This window comes from Lygodium microphyllum, chromosome 1 (genome assembly GCF_053477565.2).
Source record: "Lygodium microphyllum isolate KBCC chromosome 1, Lygodium_microphyllum_v1.1.10, whole genome shotgun sequence".
NCBI classification, from domain to species: Eukaryota; Viridiplantae; Streptophyta; class Polypodiopsida; order Schizaeales; family Lygodiaceae; genus Lygodium; species Lygodium microphyllum.
The window spans coordinates 189,161,674-189,172,001 of NC_141135.1; positions in this window are offsets into that span (position 1 = coordinate 189,161,674).

The following is a 10,328-nucleotide window of genomic DNA, read 5'->3' on the forward strand; positions in this document are numbered from 1 at the left end:
TGTGCATCTAGTCTCACTTGTCCTCATCAAGACACGAGATATACTTGGTAAGAGCTCCATAGGATCCTCTGGTCTGTCCATCGCCCTTTAGCATGGTGGAGATGGCATCTAGGTTGATTGGCGTAGTTTTCTAAGTGTCCATCTCTACTCTCACTGCTTCTGTTCGATTGCCTAAGAAGATAAGACCGTTGCCCCAGTCTTCTATGACTCTCGCATTGCGCATCCAAGGTCGGCCTAGCAAGATGTCATAGTCTACTCCATTCATGACTATGAAATCTACAGAGAACCAAATCCCTGTGATCTTCACTGACCAATTTTTCAACACTTCGAATGGCTTCACCTTCATTCCATTTGCCAGTTTGACATTAAATCTAGCAGTCTTGACCGGTGGGTTGCCCCAAGTTTGGAGTACCGCATGACTTAGAACACTCACTCCTGCCCCTGTGTCCAAGATTCCCTTCTTGGAACTGTCGTCACTCAAATGGGCCAAGCGTGGTGCATTTTCACTAATCTGACACAAAATTCACCATGCCGAGCAATCGAAGCCTTCACACTACTCGAGCACCTCCAGATCCTAACTACACATGCACGAGAAGTTGTGGGAATACTTGTAGTGGGCAATGAACTCATTGGCAATGAGATTGAATCAATTGCATGCAATGAAGCTCTCTCACTCTCTCTCTCTGGGAACCATGGTTTCAAATGAGCTTCCCTTGGGTATCCTAGCTATTAAACCCCTCCTTCACCAAGTTCTTGCCACTCTTGCCTCCTGCTTGTCAGTCTCAACCCTCTTCAACTCTCCTTCCTCCCGTTTTCCACAGATTTGTGCCCTGTTTGGCCTTTTTTAAAGCAGCAAACCCTACGCTTTTCCAACCGATTTCCTAACCTTAACCTACTCTAAATGCAACAAGAATCAAAAGCAAGGTAGTGAACTAATTTCTCCTACTAAACCAACCATCAAAGATAAAAAATACTCACTTGTAGCACGAATTAAAGACCAAAACCTCTGAAAGGCAAGAAGAGGAGAGAGAAATGGCTGGCAGCCACATGGAAGGACAGGGAAGAAGGTGAAGAAGGTGAAAGGACAAATGTGTATTCATCAAATGGTGCCTATGTAGTGTCCCTTACACCTTTTATACTTAGGTCAACTTGACCTAAGTATTTCCCCTCCATTACACAAAATTGTAGTGTCCTTTAGACAATCTTCTACTACATGCAATTGGACCAATCACACCCCTCTTGTTTTTCCAACACTTCTTGCCATGTAAGAATCTTCTCTTTACATGACACCTCCATTATCAAAGATTCCTTACTTCTTATCTTTAGTTGGCCTATGGACTATGTCTTGCTGTGATTTTCATTGGGATTTTGACTAAGACCACTACTATGAGCACCAGTGGTTAATGTCTTGCCGATTACATTTCTTGTTGATTCCCAATTTGCATTCTTCTTTCAGCCCTATGGTGTACTCATAAGTCACACTTAGATCCTAGCATGTGTCCCTACTGTCCCCCACAATAGTAGCAAAGTCCTCTTGGTCTTTGCCATACATTATTCCATGGTCTTGAGGTTGTTCATTGCCCCAGTATTTTTGTGGTTGATCCTTCCTACTACTGAACCCTCTAAACCCCCTTTATGGTACCAACTCAAGAATTATTTGATTTACAAATGATGCAATTAGTGTGGGTTACATCCTTGCATTCCTTACAATTGGATTATACCGACATTCTTTGGCTTCATACCCAATTTTTTGACAAATGGTGCAAGACTTGAAATTCTATTGAGCATTCATTACTCCCATATCCATCAACTACTTCTTAATCTTCTTTTGTAGCCTCTTCTCTAAGGCTTTCTTCCCTTATCTTTACTTTTCCTCCAATCCCTAGAGAGCTCCCTTTCTTTCTTTGACTTCTTTTTATTTCTCCTTTGCCTTCTTTTCCCTTTCATCATCTGAACTATTAGACTCATTATCAAAGTATGATTTAGAGGAAGAATCCTTATCATCACTAGTGTCATCCACATAAGAATCATCATATTCATAAGAGTTAAAAACTCCTTGCTGGCCTTCTTTTTGGACTTGCTCTTTCCAAGTCTATTCTCTACACTCTGAATGGCATCAAGTAGAATATATATAGTGGCATTTGTATACAATTCAATGTTAGCAATTGCACTTGCAATGGTTTTATCGCAACCCTTTAGAAAGTAAGAACTTTGCAAATCCAAAGATAGACTATCTACAGCATCCAATCTATTCAAAACGTTTTTGAACTTTTGTGCATAGTCTTGCCCCAACATAGACTTCTATTTGATTTTTTTAAACTTCTTTAACACATATGTGGCTGTTTTATCTTTTCTAAATTTACTTTAAAATGATTTTTAAAGTACATCATAAGTAGCAAAATTACCAATACCATATTTGTTATACAATACATAGCCTTACCCTCAAAGGTTGCAGCAAATTACTGAAGTTTGAGTTGATCCCCGTACGTGTTATTGAAGCCATTGGCAGGCCATCTTGTCTCAAACTAGGCCACATGGTGATTTAGATCTTTCTTCTTCTTCCCTAAAAAATTAGAATCCCTAATATTAGGATTTGTGGATTTGCATTCATTATGGGCTATCTCCTTGGCCTTCTCAATAGAGGCAAGGGATTAAAAGTCAGAGATCTCTTGGCCTTCTCAATAGAGATAAGGGATTGAAAGTCAGAGATCTCTTGGCTACTACTATACAAAAGTCTAAAACAAGACTCCTCTACCAAGTAACTAAATACTATAATCTCTCTCCCACTTGATGTTTGGAATGCCCTACTGCAATTACGTATGCTCGAAGATGTACCTGAAGCAACTCATAAACACAAGTTTATGTCTGGCCTACTTGGACATTTCTATGCGGAAGTCAATATGTTCAAGCCAACAACCCTTGAAGATGCAATTTCTTTGGCTCATGACACAGAAGAAAAGATTCAAGGACGAGACAAGCGACCACAACAATTTCCAACTAATGGTAACTTTGGTTCCAAAAAATTCAATTCAAATTTTCGAAGATTTGGTTACTTGCATTACCTTTGACAAAACTTTTAAAGAAGGGTATTGTGTATAACTGGTCTGACAATTAACAAAAATCTTTTGATTTATTGAAACATGCTTTAACTCATGCTCCTGTATTACAACTTCCTGACTTCAATAGACCATTCTTCTTAGTAGTTACTGATGCTAGTGGATCTGGAATAGGAGCCGTCCTTATGCAAGATAATCATCCTATAGCCTACTCTAGTTGTAAACTCAAACCATCTGAACTTAAATATTCTACCTATGACAAAGAATTGTTAGTCGTAGTACAAGCCTTACGTCAATGGAAACATTATTTAATGGGATCTGAATTCATGATCAAAACTGACTAACAAAGCATTAGACATCTCCTTAGTCAACCACAAATATCTGACCAACACATTAAATGGGCCACTTTTATTCAAAGTTTTCATTCCCTTATACGATATCAACCCAGAAAAGAGAATGTTGTAGCTGACGCTTTGAGTAGAAGACCGACAATTCACAATATTTCTATGGTATCATTTGATTCCCTTATCCCTATGAAAGATACTTATCATCAGAATCCTACTTTTCAAGCTGATTGGAATAAACTAGTTGCAAATAATTGGATTCCTATTGATTCATTGTCTTACAATAATGGATTCATGTTTTATGAAAAAAGATTATGTGTGACTGTTCCATTTTGATCATTTGTTTTGCATAAATTCATTGTCCTCCATATCAAGGTCATAGAGGAATTATATCTACTTTGCGTACATTGACTGAAGATTTTTATTGGCCACATATGGACACTGATGTATCTAACTTTGTATCTGAATGTTTAATTTGTCAACGAGTTAAAAGACACCATGGTAAACAATATGGTTTACTAATGTCATTATCTATTCCATCACGACCATGGGAACAAATTTCAATGGATTTTATAACTGGTTTACCTAGCACTAAAGCTAACCATGATATAATTTGGACTGTTGTAGACAGGTTTAGCAAACAAGCATATTTTATTCCATGCAAGAAAACTTTAACTGCATCCCAAGCTACTCAATTGTTTTTGAAAACTATTTTCACTAACCGTAGTTTACCAAAAGTTATTATTTTTGATCGTGATTCTAGATTTTTAAATAATTTTTGGATTACTTTGTTTGCTAACTTAGGAACAAAGATTGATTTTTCATCTACATTTCATCCTGAAACAAACGGTCAAACAGAAGCTACTAACAGTACTACTTTAGATCTTTTGCGTACTTACGCCATTTCAAAACCATACACATGGGATACACATCTACATTTACTTCAGTTTGCATATAATAATACACCACATACAGCTACAAAGAAAGCACCATTTGAAGTTATTTATGGATATCGATTGCCTACACCTGTTGCATCATTATCAAACATAATTCAAACTGCTGATGATATTTCTAACATGCATGCTACTATTTTTGGTGAAGTTAAAGATATGATTGCCAAAGCCCAACAATCATATACAAAACAAGCAAATAAGAAAAGACAGGCTATGAATTTTAAAGTTGATGATTATGTTTGGTTAAGAATTGAAAAACATAGATTACAAAGTGTAGATAAACACCCAGTTGTCAAATTAGCACCTAGATTTTATGGACCATTCAAGATCATACACCAAATCAATGACAATGCATTTAAACTAGAACTACCATAACATTGGAAAATCCACAACACTTTCCATATCAGTTTATTACGACCTTTTAGAGGCCAATTACCTGTACACCCTGTCTATGAAAACCCTTCTTTGCTAGATGATGAAACTGAAATCCTTGAGCTTGAAACTATTATAGATACTAACTTTATGACCACTAGAACTAGTTGTAGATATTCTAGATATTTGGTCAAGTTTAAAAATCATCCTATTGAAGAGGCCCAATGGATGCACACTAGAGACTTAAATGCTTTCCCCACTCTGTTAGCTCCACATTGAGCTAATAGCAATTGAGGACAATTGCTATCCCACCCCGGGGGTATGATACCAGGAGGCATATTCCACAGTGGATTTCGTGAGGTTTTGTGGTGGATTCTGTAAAATTTTATTATTACCGGAGCTCATATACAAAGTGGATTCTTTGTGCGAGAAGTCGATGGGGATGTGTATCCTTTTCGAGCGTTTTGTTAATTTTATGTGTACATGGGTGATTCCATAGCGGGTGATTTTGCAAAATACATATTTAAATTAATAAATGTTTATGAGTTTAGAGTGCGCACTCGTAATAAATTAAGGTTAGGATTGATTTCTAATCAATTTATTTATGTAGCTGAAGACTGCTAGGTATTCACTTTTGTCGGTTTAATTGTATTATTTTTCTAACAATTGTGAATGCTTCAGTTGATGTGTAGAGCAAGCAGCGGTGGCATTGGGAAGCATTGGAGGATAGCGTGTATTCAAATTATCATCAATTTTTGATGGGTGCGTATCTTAGGCATGGCGCCTATATTTTGTCGCGCTTACTTATCAAAGCGTTTGATATTTATTGTTTGATATTTATTTATTATTTTTGTATGTGCATAGACACACGATTTAAATACTTGTATTGGACATTGTATTTGGGTATAGCCTGACTTCTTGGACGTCCATTAGCTTTAATTCTTTATTGGCACAAAAGCAAACTCAAAAGCTAAAGCCTGTTATTTTGTAATTTGGGCTATCATTTGATCTTGAAGATGAATAATATATGAAATACATGCTTTGTGGAGTGATCATACAAGGCATGGGGGGAGATTGCACCCAATTGGTCTCTTATTCATGTCGTGCAAGCTTTTTTCATTGGTTTTTGTGTAAAAAGTAGAGTTCTTTTGTTCTTGGGGACCTTATGACGCTCACTACGCACGCATACGGCGACCGATCTGTGCACCAGTAATGATTATGATAATAGTAGGCAACAAAAAATAAATAGAGAATATTATAGAAATGAAGCATAGAGATAATAAGAATTAATAGGATGAATGTATTATGGCAGCATTCCATCACTAAATCCTCTCATTTTCTATAGCATGATCATAAAGATAAAAGAAACATAATGCCCTTTAAAACCATGCTTGATCAAAACTACTTACAACCATAAATCACATGAAGTCTAAAGTCCACTCACATCAAAGACTAAATAGACTAATGTAAAGACTAAGGCTAATACAAAATACTAATCTCATAGCTAAATATGATGTGTCAAGCCCTTGCTAATAAGGAACCTAGTTAGTCAAGGGATTCTTAGCTCACCAAAACACATTGAGAACTAACTAGGTGACACGTGCATAGTCACTGAATCAGGATTTGTGTGGGTCCTAAAATGGATGTACTTCTTAGATACATTGCATCATTGCGTTGAAAGCTAAAGCAAGAAGTAGGAAGCACATTTCATTCCAAAATAGAAGCTTATATCCTTTGTACCTTTTTTGCTATCATTGTGAGGCCATATACAAATAACAATAAATATGAATTTTGAAATCTCATTACTCCATGAAAACCATCTAAATATCAATCAAGGGAAGAATTTGTTGGCTATAAGTTGACAAATCATTACCATAGGCATATTGCAGAAACAACATTATGCATAATCGTGGTATAGTGGAATTTGATATCAAAGTATTATAGTGTATTATTAACATTAGTAGCAAGTTTGAAGTTGCCATTTCTTATAGAACTCATTTATTTTCTAATATGTACCTAATATCTTATATGTGTTGTGTTTTGAGAACACATACACTTTATCCGCATGTAGTTTTCTCATAAAAATTTTCATCATTTTCCCTCTACATATGGTTGTTTATACAATTTAACAAGGAATACTCATAGGTCCTTACATAGCATAAGAGATTCAAAAAGTTGAAGCCCTATTTTGTGCACAAGTTGACGCATAGAAATATATGTTGTTGCATTCAGCATGTCCAAACTTTTTTCTCAAGAGATTATTTAATCTAGCTACATTAGTCATAAACAAGTTTTCATAGGAAACAATGCCATTGTAGTTGCTATATGTGTAAATTTGTTGAGTGGTACTTGCAATGCACACACTCAAATTCCACTCAATGTCACCCAAACATGGGAGAGCTTGCTTTGTACTCGATCTGAAAACTCTGCTTACCATGTGCTAAAGTGTTTGCAATGCAATGTTTAGAATCTAGCATACAAAATCTTCCATGCTTTCCATGTGAGATAAAGGAAGAATCAAAATTTTCACAGCTAGAATATTAGAAGATGTTGAAGTTGGGGTTGATAAAGAAGGGAAAGAAAAGAAGAGGAAAATTCTTAGTTTTAAGGAGATGACCAATGGTTGATTGATGACGGTGTATAGAACACACTTGCAGAATTTTATTGTTCTTTACAACTTCAGTGCGAAATGGTAGGCAGATCATTTCAAATTGTGTGTGTAGACATTCAACGAGAGGTGGTTGTGTATGTCATAAACAAAGAACTATGCTTTTTAAAGAACAAGATGAGATACAGTTGATGCATTGGCACGCCAACCAAGTTTCAATTTTGGTTCTCATTATATACTTTCGGAGGGTTGGTATAGTTCAAAAGACTCTTCATTTTTTAATCTCAAATGATAGAATCCAATGATACACTCTTTGTTCACCATTGCTTTATACTACATAATGATTGGCTGATGGAGCAAGTTTTGCAATTGGGAGAGCACTAGATTTGGTTAAATGGAGCCACATCTCAATTCATGCAAAAAGACCATTTTACTTTGTGTCTAAATACAAAGGAATAACAAGTTTAACCATGGCACACCACTTCTTTAGATCCGAGCATGGGAAAAGAGAGCATGATGGAGGTGGTGTGGTTGTGAAAATGATGTTGACTCATGAGCAACTTATTCAAGATGGGGCAAAGCTCCAACCTTTTTCACAATACCATATGCTCCAAGAGTATTGTGTATACACTTGTACTCACTATCATCAATGAGCATTGCATTTGCAAGTGTGTATTTAGGCCAGTCATCCCAAAATGTTTGCACAATCTTATGAAACACTGGTTTTCCTTTTGATGGTTGCTCAATCTCATCAAACCTCTCCTCAAGCACATTTTCCTCTTGAGATTACACCTTAACAAATCTTTTCCAATAGGTTCAGAAAGTAGATTTCAGTATGCTCTCACTGGCCTCTCTCACCTTGCACATGTGCAAACACACATTGAACCATTTAAAGCATCAATCCAATAAATGTGCATCCCTTTTGACAATAATACTTATGTGATGCCTCAACAAGACATTGACCATGAGTTGGCCATTTTAAATCCATTAATTTTTCATCCTTGCTGACATGCTTTCCTTTCATTCACTTTCACAAAAAGTATAACATTCAAATCAACTATCAAAGTGATAGAGTTTAGAGGATCCATAGCCTCATCTTCCATGGACTCTTTCTCACCATGCACTTCTCCATGTGCCATGTTGCAGTTGACATGCTCAGCAATTTCCTTTTGAGACTTTGTTAGGCCATCTCGAGAATCTAGCACACTTGAATTCGCATGTTGGCTACCCTCATCTTGTGCTTCATGCAAGCCATGGATGCAACCACCTTCATCCTCAATAGCATGCGGTCTTTCTAAACCATGTGATGACAAAGAATCCATTCTACCAATGTTCTACATAGCATTTGTGTCCTCATTGTACAAATTTGAAGGTGAAGAGAAAGATCCGCCATCACATGATCACAACCAACAAGCCATAGCCTCTAGCTAGCATTAAACTAAGCCACCGTTGCCAAGCAATTTTTATAGGATGGTAGAAGAACTGATAGAGGAACATAAATAATATAGTGACATGTTTCATTTAGCTTGGTATAACATTTTAAACTTTGGTAAGATCATAGAAAAATTTGGTACAGCCATCGCTAACGATGATATGGTTGAGATCATTTCCTTTTGGCACTCCAGGTGGTAGGACCATGAATACATATTCCTAAAAAGAATTATGATTTAGGATGGATTTTAAAATACCCTAATAGAGTAGGATGTGAAAATTATTCTAATATTTCTAGCTTATATACATGTCATGGAAATTAAGGATGAGTCTATAGCTAAAAAACAAAAGCAACAAATCAATTCATAAAGTTCCTTCATGAGAGGATGGTACACAAAGACTACACAAATAAGGTCAAAATTCCTTGTTCTAGTAGTAATCTTATATCAAATGCCAAACAACAATATGTAATCACGACACTACAATGTGATCTTTTCCAAAGGCCAATCATCCTCACCACCCATGAATTTGGACTCTCTATTGAAACTTCAGCATCACTTGCTATGGGACAAAGTTTTACATGAAGAATAACTTCACATGGCTAGTTGATCTAGGGCACCTAATTTTCTATTTAATATTATTACATATATTTGTCCCTTATTATGTTGACCTTTCGATCTTGATCCCCTAGTAGAACTTTAGTATAACCCTAATTTGTATGATTAGTAGATACATAAGCACTAGGCACAATATCATTTTGTCATAAATGAGCATGCTCAACCCATCAACCATGCCAACTGTTGCAATGCTAGGAAACATTGCAATTCTTCTTGAGCGGGGGAGGTATGTAGTGTAGGGAAAACCTAACAATACAAGGGTATTAGTATCAATTTTTTTTGTGATTAAAAAAGCCTTGATATTGTGAGGCCACAACTAGGGTAGTTTAGTCATCATCTAGGATAGCTTACTAATTAGCGCCATTATGGATGAGGAACTGCACATCTTAGCTTAGTTCTTCCCCATCATGTTTACATGGATTGAGCCAAACACCTATGCCAATAGATATCCCTAGGGGTTTGATGGAAGACTTAATGACTTGGGGAATTGAGGCAGAACTTGAATGAATTTGTGGATTGATGTGGCCCATTATGCCATAGTGAAAGCTCAAATAATACGCAACAAGGGTCTCAATGAAGCATTACTATTAGTAGGGGTCCTAGGGATCGTAATCGCATTTTGAAGTGCTCTAATTAGAGTCATCATTAGGAAGGCATGCAATAGGTTAGATGCCCCCATATGACATTAGGAGGGAAACCCTGTCAAGATTGTGGGAGAGAAGGAAGGAGTCTCACTTGTAGCTTTCTTGCTTGCACAATGGGGGAATACACACACAGATGGAGGCTGAAAACAGTTTTCCTCTTCTTAGTTGTGTAAGCCAAAAGAACTCTCATACAAAGAAATAGAAGAACCCTATATATGGGTCTTAAACCAAACTCAACTAACTAAGGTGGCATACTAACTGATCCACGAACTAGAGTAGATAAGGATAACTGTCATGTAGCTA